Source organism: Scyliorhinus canicula, chromosome 7 (genome assembly GCF_902713615.1).
Source record: "Scyliorhinus canicula chromosome 7, sScyCan1.1, whole genome shotgun sequence".
Lineage (NCBI taxonomy): Eukaryota > Metazoa > Chordata > Chondrichthyes > Carcharhiniformes > Scyliorhinidae > Scyliorhinus > Scyliorhinus canicula.
Window position 1 is genome coordinate 34,303,147 of NC_052152.1, and position 16,752 is coordinate 34,319,898.

The window sequence follows — 16,752 nt, forward strand, 5'->3', positions numbered from 1 at the left end:
TCACCTTCTGAATCCATGCGGAGTGTCGTTACATGGGAGGTTATCATTTTACTTGATAATCCATTTCATTTTATACAGAACAGAAACAAAATTATTGTGCTTGTATGTGTGTGTTTTGTCACACTTTTTGAATAAAGCCTTTTTACTGATCTTGTGATACTTTGCCACTGTCGAATGACTCCCTTGTAATTGTCAGAGCTTCACAAATCTCTTCCTAATCTCCATCTGCATGGAATTAAATACCATGTACTCTTGGGAATTTAGTTGTTTAAAACCCAACCTGTCCAGGACTTTCATCTCATTTGTAACAAAGCCACTGGTCTTACTTGGGATAGATTTGTTTAAAGCAGGCATATCGCACATGTCCAGACAAGACATTACTATTTTAGGTCCATCCTCAGCTTCAAGCTTATTTGCAGATTTTATTGGTTTCACCTTTGGTCACCTCTTATTATTGTGCAACTGAAAGGGTGGTTTGCTGTTGTGCTTGCCCTCAGCTAGATGTTCCTTTCTGAAATACTGAATTTATCTTCTACTGAAATATTGAACAATCGCCAAATAAATTTGGATTTGTTATTTCATGCAATTTTGCTTTCTAAAAATATGTTCTGGCTGAGTGTTTTGCTGGTTCTAATTTCTATCTTACCTTCATAGTTTGGTGGCCACTGTATTATAACTAAATTTCCTCTTTGTTTGCGGTTTTTAAAACATTACAAATACTACATCACAATAAGCATTGATTCTTAGGTCTCCATTGACGCACTAGATCACAAAACAATAGTCATGCAACACATTGACTAACTCTGACTAATATGCCCATTTCCTCATCTACCCTTCCCGTTTCTTCATAACACAAAATTACTCCCTTTCCATGCTGGTGGTTTGTAGTACACAGCCAATGTCAGCATGGATTTTTAAAAGTGACATTGATGCATACTCATTGGTTCATTTGGCTCTGATCTACTGGCTACACCATGTGAGAGAGTACCTGACTAGTGATGGCATTGTCTGCCCTCAAGTGTCTGAAATCTCCAGCAGTGGAGCTGACAGCGGCCAATGTAAGATGCTGATGATAGTTAAGACACAGGAGTAAAGGCTCATGGCAAGTGGTAGAGCAGGACCTTGGTCAGCCATGCTTTATGCAGAGTGGCACTCCTCGAGCTACAACCATTTGTCTCTCTATGAGTTGGAAGCACAAAGTCAAGACAGCACTAGTAGTTTGCCACGGTTGGTGGAACTCTAAATGCAACTTTGTATGGAACAACAGACATGCAAATGAAAGCAGCTCTCAAACCAATTGGGACGGCCACAGACTCCCAAACATAGAAATCTGGAACATTAGAACATTGTACCAAACTGGTCAGCTTGAGCAGATCTAGAAGGAATGCTAAAGACTCCACACAGATGTGCTGGGCATTGCTGAGACTAGATGGCCTGGACAGGACAACTAAACATACTGGAGGACTGGAACTTGTACTATTTTGGTGGGGATTATCATCGATTTGGTGTGGAATTGCTGGTGGCCCCAAAGCCATGGAGCATCATCGCGCACAAACATTACAGAAACACAAATGACTATATTTTGATGAGAATACTTACAGCAGTATGCATTGGTTACAGAAACCTGGGTCTTACCATCAGCTCTTTTGGACAGAGGTTAAGAGCATGTAGTGGACACAGAAACATGCAAAGACTAATAGATAGAACATAGAACATAGAACAGTACAGCACAGAACAGGCCCTTCGGCCCTCAATGTTGTGCCGAGCCATGATCACCCTACTCAAACCCACGTATCCACCCTATACCCGTAACCCAACAACTTAACCTTACTTTTATTAGGACACTACGGGCAATTTAGCATGGCCAATCCACCTAACCCGCACATCTTTGGACTGTGGGAGGAAACCGGAGCACCCGGAGGAAACCCACGCACACAGGGGGAGGACGTGCAGACTCCACACAGGCAGTGACCCAGCCGGGAATCGAACCTGGGACCCTGGAGCTGTGAAGCATTTATGCTAACCACCATGCTACCCTGAAATTTTTAATATCAACCCCTTGGTAGTGCGCCGAACAGAAAATGGCAGATAAATTGTTTACATAAGAACTCCCGTAAATTTGGACAAGTCTTACAGTGGGCGATTGTTTCTAAAGGAAGAGCGGAATCAAGTTGGGGAAGATTCTAGTTTGCTAGAGGAAAAAAAACTATTGAAACAAGTGTATCCAAGAGCAATAGCTGGAACCCTGGAGAACAGTCTGAAGGTAATGGTTCGCAGCTTTCTGATCGGCGCTGTTTGGCGCACTACCAAGGGGTTGATATTAAAAATTTTGCGAAAAATGCCTAGAGCAGCCAAAAACAATTTGTTGAAAAAAAAGACGCAGGCAACAGAAGATGTAAGTTGTGACGGACGGTCCAACAAGATACACATGGTTGTCACAGCTCTTTCATTGAAAGGTAACAGCTGACATTGATGTGAAGCAGATGGGAATATGATCTAGGAGGCTGATCAGGTAAAGGAAAAGGAGCAGCAATACTGCACCCAGCCCGGTAGACTGGATCTGGATGCATTAAGTACACAGCCTGCAACTTGGGATGATGTGGAACCAGAATTGTTGATTAGTGAAGTTACATCTACAATTAAGAAGCTGGAGATCAGCAAAGTGAAAAACCTGGATGGCATGCCCGTTGAAGCTCTGGAAACTGAAGGAGCATCAGCAGTCAAAGCCATGAATGGAGTCACTGACCTAATAAGGAGAAGTGGAATTTGGCCCGTTGATTGGTGGGTTTCAGAGCTGGTAACATTGCCAAAAGTTCACAAGACTCCTTAAAGCATAGAACAAAGCTATGCTTCAAAGTGCTTGCAGAAACTCCGGCAAAGGTTCTCGTATTTCAACGCACCAAAACAGTTCAGTATCACCTCAGGCAAAGGGACAAGGGATGAACTTCTAGTGCTGTGCAATATAATTGAGAAGTCTGTCAAAAAGCAAAATGACAAGGAATTCTGGGTATTCTGTGTACTTTGACTCCATCCCCCATGCAGAACTATGGAAAACTACAAGTAGATTTGGTGTACCACATCATTTAAATTCTCTGAATAAGCCAGATTATGAACTGGAAAAAGATGCGCTGTGTAAACCCGGAGACAGGACAGGGCCAGTTTTGTAAAGGAGTCAGACTCATGTCCTTGCTTCCACCACTACTTTTCAATGCCATTGGAGAATAGGTCATGAGAGAAAATCAGTTATGCTGATGATGCTAATAGTCAAAGAACGAGGAAGATTTATCCATGACGGCGATTCAGAAAGTTAAATTTGACATTTGGGCTGAGCAGCAAGACATACTTAAATGACAATTCATGGTGAGAGCAGTGTGACGATTTAGTCCATAACAATTACAAATGTAGATCGTTTTCTGGGATCAAAAGTGATCACAAATGGGGATAGTAGCATTGAAATCAAGACAAGGCTAGCAGCTGCCACTCAGTTGAATGAAACATGGAGGATATCCAGCATCAGCCTGTCGTTGCAAAAAGACAATAAGAAGCATTGTGCTGTATGGGCACGAGAACACCACCCTCAATAAAGGCGGATAGGATGATGATTACAACTTTTGAAATGTGGCTCTAGCAAAGGCTCCTTTGAATCTGCTGGACAGAGCAAAGGTCCAAATGAATTTGACCGCAGGAAAAATTAGAGTACATCATCTCATGGGCTTTTAGCCAAAGTGAAGCAAAAATTGAAAAAGTACGGCCACTGGGAAAGGCAAGGTGAGAGTCTGGTGACAATAGAAGAACGGTTGGGGGGAAATAACAGGCTGGGTCCGAGAATGGCTGGGTGCATGGACAACATGAGGAACTGGATAGAGGGAGGATTGAAAACAGCATCCAGATTTGTAGTGAACAAGTTGGACAATGGCTAATTATGGATGGATCCCAATTGCAAAATTTGCTATGTTCATGCTAAAGTTTTCAGTTATATATGGAAAATGGTGGTACTGTGACAAAGCAGAATTATTCCCAAATGCCACTGAAACACAAGATCATTAACTTCAATTACTTTTCCCTCAGACCAACTCAGCTACTCAATTCCTTGTAAGCAGATCAACACAGCTAGAACACCCAAGTTTGACCCACTACAATCCTAAGCTTAACTTTGATGTCTGGCAGTCCTCGCTGGGCAAGAATTGACAAACATGCAATTAAGAACATAAGAACAAAGAACTAGGAGCAGGAGTAGGCCATCTGGCCCCTCGAGCCTGCTCCGCCATTCAATTAGATCATGGCTGATCTTTTGTGGACTCAGCTCCACTTTCCGGCCCGAACACCATAACCCTTAATCCCTTTATTCTTCAAAAAACTATCTATCTTTACCTTAAAAACATGTAATGAAGGAGCCTCAACTGCTTCACTGGGCAAGGAATTCCATAGATTCACAACCCTTTGGGTGAAGAAGTTCCTCCTAAACTCAGTCCTAAATCTACTTCCCCTTATTTTTGGGGCTATGTCCCCTAGTTCTGCTGTCACCCGCCAGTGGAAACAACCTGCCCGCATCTATCCTATCTATTCCCTTCATAATTTTAAATGTTTCTATAAGATCCCCCCTCATCCTTCTAAATTCCAACGAGTACAGTCCCAGTCTACTCAACCTCTCCTCATAATCCAACCCCTTCAGCTCTGGGATTAACCTAGTGAATCTCCTCTGCACACCCTCCAGCGCCAGTACGTCCTTTCTCAAGTAAGGAGACCAAAACTGAACACAATACTCCAGGTGTGGCCGCACTAATACCTTATACAATTGCAACATAACCTCCCTAGTCTTAAACTCCATCCCTCTAGCAATGAAGGACAAAATTCCATTTGCCTTCTTAATCACCTGTTGCACCTGTAAACCAACTTTCTGTGACTCATGCACTAGCACACCCAAGTCTCTCTGAACAGCAGCATGCTTTAATATTTTATCGTTTAAATAATAATCCCGTTTGCTGTTATTCCTACCAAAATGGATAACCTCACATTTGTCAACATTGTATTCCATCTGCCAGACCCGAGCCCATTTACTTAACCTATCCAAATCCCTCTGCAGACTTCCAGTATCCAATTGACAAATATATTAACAGTTGTATAGAAAAAAAAGTGTCCACATATTTCAAATACCAGTTCGTTAAGATTTTAACTGCAAGCTACATATCCAGTTTAAGATTAATTCCATTGTCTTTCAACATTACAAATATTTTTTATAAATATCTAAATTATTTTTCTAATTGTTTAACATTTAATAGGTTAGCAATCACCCGACTATCCCCATCACATATAACAGTGGTACATTGCGGCAAAGACACATGTGTTATGGGAACTACCACATCGTCTGTGTGCGCATCTTTTGGTGCATCAAGTAGCACAATTAATAAAGAAATAGTTGGCTTCAGTATAGTAATGTTGTAAGATGCAAATGCTTAAAGTTGCAGCTGTATTTGAATGATTTTCCCATAACTCTTAGTCTAATGATTGACATTTTAATTAGCTTAGTCCCTCTGAAAACAGCAAAGGAATTCAGCATGAGAATGTTGAGCATTTCTTCTGCTACTTCCTCAATTAATTTCAAACCTGGTAACAAATATTCAACTCTATTATCGGGTTTAATATTGGAGATTCAAACTCTTGTTCTGTGGCTTTACATCAATGTCATCAAGTCACACTCATGCCTCCGGCAATGAAATGACTTAAAGTACTTAAAATAAACAATTTCAATTATTAATATTGCATCTTACTAGCACATAGTTGGGCAGGGTGGGGGGAAGAAAGGAGAGGAAGGAAGGATTAGCGGAAGGAACATACATGATGGCAAGAAAGATTTGTTCATGGAGAATGCACTGCTGCTAGGAATCTGTGTAGGTGTTTGGAAACAATTTCATTTCAACATCAAGGGCAAGGGTAATGAATGAAAGCAAACCAAGCCCCATTAGCAGTCTAGTGGCTTTACAGGTAGAGATAAAACAGTTCCCATCCTTCACGTAATTGTTTGGATCCGGGTACATCTTGCCATTCAAAGCCTCTGTTGGAATTCTAACATTAACCAGTTTCTGAGATTGAGGGGAATCTTTCATCAATGTTAAAGTACCTTTTATGCAATGTTCTCCCCCCACCCCCCAACACTCCTGATAGAAATAAAAGGAGTACATGGACAAAACTGCGTTCTCTGATCAAAAGGGGAAGTAAACATTCGAGATGCAGCTTCCAATAGGCCAACAATTGATAGCTGTATAAATTCGGAACAATGGTTTTCTTCTTCTTTTAAAATAGTTGCTTGGTTGACCAGGTCACGGAAATACGTCAAACTTAAATTTCAAACGTTATTAGATTTTTAAAGTAAACAGGTGTGCAAATACCTATCATTTGCCTTTGGATGCAAAATACTGATAAGATGACGTTGTTCATTACAGTATTCATAGTTTTGTGATGATTAAATTTCCACACCATGCTTCCTAGAGTCCTATTCGTTCTCTGGGTAGGTAAACAGAGGGCAGAATTTTCCTATCCATGCTCCTAACTGTGGTGGTGCGGCATATTCCCTTTCAAGTACAATAGTGGATTTCCGCACCGCATTGTCTGCCTCGTTAATGATGCAGAAAACTGGAAACATATTGGATTGCAGGCGGGCAGCCTCTGATTGGCCCACTCTGCCATGACCTCAGAAGCTTGGGTGCCAGATTTAAAACACCCCCTCCCACAGCCTTCTCAATATCTCCAGGCCAGGATAGCCCCAGGGGAAAATGCCACACAAGAGTGTGCTTCCCAAGTTCAGTGTCACTTTACTTGGCCATCTGCTGGACGCTCCCGAGGCCCACAGGGATGTCCTCTGTCCCAGCAATGGCTGTCGTGCTGAATAACATGTTGGCCCAGAATCTCCTGGGACACTCTCCAAATCCCCTGGAAGCATTTTTGCACCATCCTCAAAACTCACACTTCACCTTGTTTTGTGTCAAGCAAACTTGGAAATATTACATTTAATCTCCACATCCAAATCTTTTGCCATGAGGCAGCAGTGCTAAACGCTGCGCCACTGTGCCACCCTGGGATTTATCTATTTTAAGTTCCATTTATTTATCTACATTTTTTCTTAAATTAATAGTTCCTCATTTACTTTTTTTACTTCCAGTTTCTCGTTTATACTAGTCCCTTGGTTCTCCTTTATTTCTGGAAGGTTTTTAGTATTTTCCCCCCCGTGAAGACAGACATGAAGGATTTGGTGCCCGGAAGAAAGAGCAACTCAGGTCACGGCAGAGCGGGTGAATCAGAGGCTGCCTGCCGATGTGTTTCTAGCTTTTGCATCATTTAAAAAAAAGTAAATTTAGAATATCCAATTACTTTTTTTCCAATTTAGGGGCAATTTAGCATAGCCAATCCATCTATCTTGCATGTTTGTAGGTTGTGGGGGCGAACTCCAAGCGGACACGGGGAGGACGTGCAAACTCCACATGGACAGTCTGTGCATCATTAATGAGGCAGACAATACGGCGTGAAAATCCGCTACCGTGCTTGAACAGGGAACACCACCACCGAGTTTCTCTGCCCTTTCCTTATTCCCAGTTACAAATTCTCCAGATTCCACATATAACAGATTTATTAAATGTTACATAACTAGCTGAATATGTCAGCCTGAATATGTGGAATTCTCCAGATTCCACATATAACAGATTTATTAAATGTTACATAACTAGCTGCAGTTAGAGAGTAGAGTAGGAGGGATAAATTGGCGGGTAGTGCCGAGGGGAGAGGAGCAGGCCTGTGCACTGTGGTACGATTGAAGTATTGATTGTACGTGGATGTTTGCACATTTTTGCCTTTTTTGCTTTCTTTTTATTGATGTCTGTAACTGTTTACAATGCCGAAAAATACCTCAATAAAATTGTTTGTTAAAAAAAAACTATCTGCAGTTAGCAACTGGTTAAATTTGAACTGACTTCTCCAAAAAAACAAGTGAATGAATTCCATGGCCAAAATGTACACCTTATACTGTACTCCCTATGCAAAGTTTGCACAAATGTTTTAAATGGAAAACATTTACAAGCATAAAGTAATTTTGATCATGGTCAAGATATGCTTTGGGTCCATTTCATGCAATATCGACATGTCCACAGCTGGGCTTAGTGAATGTTCCTCTTCTCAATTATAGAGACCTGTGGCATTAAGAATTTCGCTGAGGATAACCTTCAGCACTATTCCAGGTGGAGTAACGCTCTTTAAAAAATGTTACCAATTGTACACTTGAGAGCAATAGTTTTCAAACTTGAGACATTCCCACAGCTACTCACAATAAAACATTGCTAAAAAATGTATACAGCAGAAATACATGTAGGTCAATCAAATGAGAAGCAACAGAAAAAAAGAATGAGCAACTTTCCCTGCACTGCATTAGTGGCTCAAATGACAGAATTCCATTGATCCCAGTATCTTATGACCCACATGTCACTGAATCTACCAGCTCAAAATGATCAATGCCCTTAATGTTCTTTCAATGTCAGCCTGAATATGATTAAAAACCCCTAGTTGTATGTATTGTTTATATTTTAGGGAGCAAGGGGGGGGGGCAAAATAAAAATAATCCAAACTCCTCAAGCAGACTGTCAGCAGTCATGCTCTTCCCCCATTTAATTGAAAACAAGGCCAAAAAGGCCATAACAACAGATAAAACAATACGATCTTAAAAGACAGGGCAAGCATAGGGCGACACGGTGGCGTACTGGTTAGCAGTGCTGCCACACGGTGCTGAGAACCCAGGTTCAATCCAGGCCCCATGTGGAATTTGTACATTCTCCCAGAGTTTGCATAGGTCTCACCCTGACAACCCAAAGGTGTGCAGAGTAGGTGAATTGACCTCGCTAAATTGTCCCTTAATTGGAAAAAAAATCAATTGGGTACTCTAAATGTATGGGAAAAAAAGAGCAGTGGAAGCATTGTTTCTGACACTGGTCTGCTTCGGTATATCGAGAACACTAAAAGGAATGACAGTCACACCTATAGAAAATGACCTATCTCTGTAGTTAATTAACTTGGCATTGGTGGTTTCTGCATCAGCATAAAACTGTAATTCAGGACTGAATCCTTTGACCATAACACCCTTAAAATGCCGGTGCCACAAATTATTTCTTACTTTGTTAACACTGTTGACACATATAAAGCCTCTGGAACCTACCTGTCCCATTTCCTATTGATTACTGACCATCAGTGGTGTTTTAGAAACGGACATAAATTATGCTTAGTCATTCCAACACAACATTCAGTCTTGGATATCAATCAGTAATTTTAGGTAAACATTCTGAAACTTCATCCAATTTGAAAGCCACATTGAAACATTGATGCAATAAAGATAATATTGAAACATTGATGCATGCATAAAGTGCCTTTAGCACATGGTTTTTCAAAGTGCGGTTCACCGGTCGTGGCCTTTCCGTGTGGTCTGATGCGGGTGAAACGCCAAACGGTCGCTACCAGCATTTAAATGAGAATGAAATGAGGCTGTGTACAGTCTTCCGACCACAAGCGGCAGCAGTGAGCAGGTCTTGTGCCTTGTACATACAATTGATGTCAAGCACCCTGGGCGGGATTCTCAAAAGTGACAAAAACCAAACAGGATGTATATTGAAATTCTTTAGAAGACCACAGGAAACTGCAAAGGCACATCAGTGACATGGGGAATTGGGCTAAAGAGGGCGGCAGCTACAATTTAATGCAATGAGTTTCCGGTCCCCGATATGCGCCACTACCTATTTCCACCTCTGAAATATCACGTGGCTTTCAGCTCATCTCTTGTTGAAACCCTCATGTCTTTGTTACCTCTAAAATTGACTACTCTGTTGCACTCCTGGCTGCCTCTCCACATTCTACCCTCCATTAACTTGGGTCATCCAATTCGGTGCTGCCCATGTCTTAACTCCCACCCAAGTTCCATTCATCTATCCCTCCAGTGCATTCTGGTCTACATGGACGTAGCATGATTGGGAGCCAAAAATCTTGATTTTAAAATACTCATACTTCCATTCAAATCCCTCTCTGGCCTCACTGTCTTCCCATCTCTAATCTCTTCCAACCCAACAAGGCTCATGGACTTATAAAAAATAGGAGCAGGCTATTTGGTCCTTTGCCATCTCCGCCATTCATTATGATCATCCAGTTCAGTAATCTGATCCTGCCTGTCCCCACCCCCATATCCTTTGATCCCCTTTGCCCCAACAGCTATGTCTAACTACTTCTTGAAAACATAAAATGTTTGGGCCTCAACTGCTTCCTGTGGCGAGGCAACAGGCTCACAACTCTGAGCAAAGAAATTTCTCCTCATCTCAATCTGAAAAAAGTTTATTTTGTATCCTTAGGCTCTGACCCCCACAATCAGGAGCATTTTCCCTGCATCTACTCTATCTAGTCCTGTTAGAATATTATAGGTTTTATGAGATCCCCTCTCATTCTACTGAACTCCAGTGAATATAATTCTAACTGACTCACTCTCTCCTCATACGTCAGATTCCCCATCCCAGGAATCAGTCTGCACTCTCTCTATAACAAGAACATCCTTCCTCGGATAAGGAGACCAAAGTTTCACACACTATTCCAGGTGTGGCCTCACCAAGGCCCTGTACAATTGCAGCAAGACATTTCTGCTTCTGTACTCGAATCCTCTTGCTATGAAAGCTAAGATACCATTATGCTTCTTCACTGCCTGCTGCACTTGCATGCTTACCTTCAGCAACTGGTGTACGAGGACATTGCACATTCCCCTCTCTAAATTTATAGCCATTCAGATAATAATCTGCCTTTCGGTTTTTGCTACCAAAGTGATTAGCCTCACATTTATCCACCTTATACTGCACCTGCAAATCTGGAGATATTACATTTAGTTCCCTCATCTAAAATCATTTAGTGAATAGCTGGTGTCCTGGCACTGATCCCCGAGGGACCCTACTAGTCACAGCCTGTCATTCAGTAAAAGATTTGTTTATTCCTACTCCCTGTGTAATAAATGTAGAAATTGATATCGATTGATATATATTATATTTCATATTTGTGGCAATGGTATTAAAAACCCTGGTTTAAAATACATGCTGGCAGTATGTTTGCTAAAGCTGTAATTAAAGAATCGTAAAAGGTGAGGTAATGATCAATTCCAATCACCTACTTTGTTACAGATAAATGGCTAATGGAATTGTGTTTTGATTGCTGGAGATTCCCTGGAGTGTAGATAATGAGAGTGGTGTTTAAACTTAGCTGAGCAGGTCATGGGACTTCGTGGAATACAGGTGATGTAATTAATGGAAGGAGCCATGTCTGTCTGTAGATTTGCAGTCTGCTAGAATATCTCAAGTTGAACAGCAGTGAACCATAGGATTTGTGTCTGTTACAGGATTTTAAGTTGAACAGCAGTTTTGACAAATGCTGTTCGGTTGAGCAGAAGTGTACTGGTTATGCTTTTGAAAGGATCTCTCTCCAAGAGTTTCTCCGCAGCTAAGCAAGTGATCTGTCTGTTAAATTTATTTATAAGTAGCATTTGAACTATATAGAGTTGCTTAATTGGAGTTAGTAGCTGGTACAGATAGTAAGTTCAAGATTTTTCCTTTTGTTTAAGAACATCCAAAGATGTTCAGGTTAGGTGGATTGGACATGCTAAATTGCCCTTAGGTTAGGTGGGGTTACTGGGTTACAGGAATAGGGTGGAGGTGTTGGCTTAAGTAGGGTGCTCTTTCCAAGAGCCAGTGCAGACACGATGGGCCGAATGGCCTCCTTCTGCACTGTAAATTCTATGATTCTATATAGAACTGTTTAACTGCTAATTTTAAAGTTATTTCTTTGTTAATGTGATTAATTCGGTGTTTAAATTAAAATTCTTTTGTAACAAAAAAGATACCTATTGGTCAGAGTTATCACTCCTGGGGTGCCCCTCACAGTTTGCTCTTGAAAGGGATTATCTCCAAAGTGTCTACACAGATAAGCAAGTAACCTGTCTTGTTAACTTTATTTATAAGGGCATTTGAGCTGTATTGGGTTGCTCAATTGTAATTAGTGGCAGATGTAGATAGCAAGTTCAAGTTATTCCTTTTTATTTAAGAATGGTTCAACTGATAATTGTAAAGCCATTTATTTGTTAACATGATTAATTCTGTGCTTGAAGTTGGTTTTAACATAAAAGATACCTACTGGTCAGAGTCATCACTCATTTCCTCACAGTTTTACAAATCGAAAAAATCGTTTGTGGTTCTCATCCAGTATCCTAACAAAAGCTGGGGTCTGATACAGTATCCTCGCACCCGTCTGCCAACCAGTTTTCTATCCATCTCAATACACTACCCTCAATCCCATGCACTTTAATTTTACAGGCTTTTCGCTTACTTGGAACTTCTACTGCTGCAGCAGAGCAAGACCACTCTCTAAAGATTTAAAAAGTTAGAAAGCAAAAAAGGACCACTTTCCCTTCTGCGCCGAATTCTCAATGCACTCTAAATTCCCACACGCACTCTGGCTGTGATTCACTCGGGATGCGCTCCCTCCCACTGATTGTGAACAAAGTTCACTGATCAGAGACATCTTCGCTCCTCTAATTCTGACCTATTGATTTTTAGTCTTTGGTAGCTGTGCCTTTAGTTGCCTAATCTGTAGGTTTTGGAATACCCTCCACAAATGAGCCTCTCCACCTCACTTTTCTCTATTAAAACACTCCCAAAGCCTCCCTCCTTGACCAAGCTTCTGGGCACCTGATCCAATATCCCCGTACTTGCCTCAGTATAATTTTCTTTTCTTGTGAAGCACCTTGAGACATTATATTACATTAAAGACACTAAATCAATAAGTTTGTGTTGAATGGGGTGTTTTCTTTGATTACCAAAATGTAACATCAGTAACTGTACACTGAATAGATGCACGTTTGCTGTTGTTCACCAGCATTAAATATAGCACCTCAGGTTGATAGTGCTATTAAAAATGAATACAATTCTGTCCATTCATGGTATCACAGAATTGTCACAGCGCAGGAGGAGGCCATTTGACGCATTGCACCAGCACTGTCTCGCTGAGTGATCAATTTGCTGAGTGCCATTCTCCCCTCTTCTCCCCGCAATCCTGCACATTCTTCCTTTTCAGATAACCAGTCTAATTCGCTTCTGAATGCTTCAATTGAACCTGCCTCCACCACAGCGCATGACAGACCTTAACCACTTGCTGTGTGAAGAAGTTTTTTTCCCTCATATCATTTATACCTTTGCTAATACTTCAAATCTGTGCCCTCTCATTCGCGATCCAGTCACGTGTTGGAACAGTTTCACCTGATCTACTCTGTCCAGACTCCTCATGATTTTGAATACCTCTATCTCCTTTTCGCCTTCCTTTCTCCAAGGAAAACAATCTGAACTGAAGTTTCTCATCCCTGGAAGCATTTTGTGAATCTTTTCTGCACTCTTTTCGATGCCATCACAACTGAATGCAGTACATCAACAAGCTACTGAACTAATGTATTGAACAAGTTCAGAATAAACCTTGCTCTTGTACATTATGCCCCTAGGATATTGTAGGCTTTATTAATCAGTCTCAAACTGTTCTGTTATTTTCACTGTAAGAGAAATAAAAGTAGAGCTATTTCTACAAATGGGTGACCACGCAGATATGTGTCCCCCCCCCCCCCCCAATTCAGTCCTCGTGTCTGTGCAGGCTCAATTAGATCCAATCACCTCCTCTTTACCCATTGCCCTGCAAATGTTTCTCCTTCAAGTATTTTACAATTCCTTTTTGAAAATTATTAAATCTACTGATAAATCGAAGGGTCTATATGTTTCAACAGCCTTCTCAACATGCCCTGCCACCTTCAAACATTTGTGTATGTACAATGAATCAGTTCATTCTCCTCAGCATTACATTTCATCTGCCACATGACTGCCTATTTCACCAGTCCATCCACATTCTCCCGAAACCCCTTACTATCCTCACCATTTGCGTTTCCGTGTAAAATGCAGACTTCAAAATTATTCCCTGCATATCCAAGTCGAGGTCATTAATGTATATCAAAAAGATGTAGTTGATTTAATAAGAGAGAAAATGGAATATTAAAAAGGTAAAAATACGCATATATAAAACCTTAAGATCCATACTGTGTATAATATTGGGCATCACACTAGGCTGGGATGCTCGTTGCTAAGAGGAAATAACAATGAATCTTTCAAGTCTTTTTTCATTAGAACAATGAAAATTACACAACCATACACAATTAAGAAAGGATGAGACATCACAGATAGAAGCATACTTCTTTCAGCAACTGAGGGTTCAAAAACAGGGTCACAGAGGCTGAATTCTACATATTTAGAACAGAGAAGAGAGTACTTTGCACTATCATATGGCTGAGTATTTAACTCCAGGGTTAATCACTGAACCACAAACGGCATCAACATTCAAGGTTTAAATTAGCTAGGCGGATGAAGGAGAAGAGTTGAAAACCTGAACCCCTAATTAAATGTGATTAATCTCCATGAGAGCAAATCGTTCTAAACACCAACACGGACTGCCTGGGATGAATGTTTATTATCCCTGTAACTATGTGTAAACCAATAAAAAATTCACCAAACTAATAAGTTACTAGGCATCATGATCTCATAAAGCATGCCATTTGTCGCTGCTATTTTTAAAAATTGCTCATAGTTATTGACTCAGTTCACTGATAATTCTGCCTTTATTTATGGCTCGACATGATTTTCAAAAAGCCGAAATGTAACATTCAGCTTAGTTCTCATATAATAGAATTTACAGTGCAGAAGGATACAGTGCAGAAGGAGGCCATTTGGCCCTGAGAGTGCACTGGCCCTTGGAAAGAACATGCTTATTTAAGGCTACACTCCACCCTAGCCCTGAAACACAGTAACCCCACCTAATCTTTTTTGGACACCAAGAGTAATTTAGCATGGCCAATCCATCTAAACTGCACATCTTTAGACTGTAGGAGGAAACCGGAGCACCCGGAGGAAACCCATGCAAACACAGGGGAGAACGTGTGGACTCCACACAGACAGTGACCCAAGCTGGGAATCGAACCTGGGACCCTGGAGCTGTGAAGCAACAGTGCTAACCAATGTTAGGAGATACCAGAAATTTCCATCCAACCTCTTCAAGAAATTAAAGTAAGGTATTCACTACAATAATAGCAGAGCTCAATTCTGCTCTGAGATAGTATCATAGATTCATTATGGTTCAGGAGACCATTCATTCAGCCCATCGAGTCTCTGGCGCACAACCCAGTCAGTCCTTTTCCCTCATTCTGTTACAGCCCTGCAAGTTATTTCATGAAAATGCCTACCTGATTTTCTTTTGAAACAATTCATCGCCTCTGCTTTCACCATCCTCAAAGGCAGTGTTCCAAGTCCTTCCTCACCTCTCCCCTATATCCTCTGTCCAAATGTTTAAATCGGTGTCCCCAGTCCTTGTTCTGATCACAACAGCTTTTCTTTGTTGACTTTATCTAAACCTGTCAACTTTTTGAATATCTTTCCTTCTCCTTTGTTCCAAGAAGAAGAACCCCAGCTTCAACAAAAACAGAAAATACCAAACAATCTGATCAGGTCTGACAACATCTGTGGAGAGAAGAGTTAACGATTTGAATCTGGATGACTCTTTGTCAAAGGTTTGACTTTAGACTGCTGCACTTTATTTGTGGCCTAACCAGAGCATAACTTTTTTGCTTTTCATAAACCCCATTATGTATTTGCCAGTTTTCTGGAAATTGTATAGTTCAGCCAAGCAATGCATAGATGACTAGATCGAAATCAACAACATGTTTGTTTACAGAACTTGAACATATCTCAGAACTCACAGGATTTCCTACATACATGGTCTCAGCCCAGAGCACCTAGTCTTTTATGGAATCTTCAGTTTTCCCAACTCTCTGACTCCACCACAGGCTTAAGTAATCGTATCGTGACTTAGATCAGTTACCAGAATAAATTATTCAAACACAGATCAAAGTATTGAAGATCACAAGCCCAAGATCCCATACCTTTGCCAACAATTCTTTCAATATGTCCCGTAACTTGCAATGATCTATGCACAAGCATTTCTCTGAATTACATTTCATCTTCTAGCCAACATAATGTTGCAGTCAATTGGTATCATCCTCACTTTTTTGCTACACTTCCCAGGTTTAGTATAAATTGGCAAATTTTGAAATTTTACAAAAGCAACAGTCCTAGAACAGACCACTGGAGAACACCACCATCTTCCATCTCCAGTCTGAACAAAACAATGTTTGTTTTTTTTCCAATTCTTTCACAGGATGTGGGCGTCAATGGCCAGGCCAGCATGTGTTGCCCATTCTTAAATTGGCCATGAGAAAGTGGCGGTGAGCTGCTTTCTTGAATCGCTGCAGTCCATGTGGTGTAGATTCATCTACAGTGCCATTAGGAAGAGAGTTCCAGGATTTTGACCCAGCGACAGCGAAGGAACTGCATTATGGTTCCAATTCAGGACCCCCTCATCACTCCCCAGAAGATAGTTCCACCTACTCACGACCAGAGAAAATAAATTTCTCCTCGTCTTTGTCTTAAATGGAACTTCATTGCAATGCAAGCCTACTTGTGACAATAAAGATTGTTGTAAGTCCCGTTATTCTTAAAACGTGTCCCCTGGTTGTTGTCCCTCACATGAGGGAAAACACCCTTTCAGCATCCACCCTGTCAGGTTCCCTCAGGATCTAATACCTTTAGTCCCCCATTCTTCTAAACTCTGATACAG

At 41.0% G+C, this 16,752-nt stretch overlaps 1 protein-coding gene across 3 annotated transcripts in view; it reads right to left on the reverse strand.

The window, feature by feature from the left end:
- The window catches only part of LOC119968847 (E3 ubiquitin ligase TRAF3IP2-like), a 75,731-nt gene that overhangs the window by 57,182 nt on the left and 1,797 nt on the right, over positions 1 to 16,752 (reverse strand). The window contains exon 2 of one of the 3 annotated variants that reach the window (XM_038801726.1): positions 15,323 to 15,546. The exons of the other annotated variants lie outside the window; for them this stretch is intronic. The gene's annotated coding sequence lies outside the window, so the exon portion shown is untranslated. The remainder of the gene's footprint in view (positions 1 to 15,322; positions 15,547 to 16,752) is intronic. 3 annotated transcript variants of the gene reach the window in all.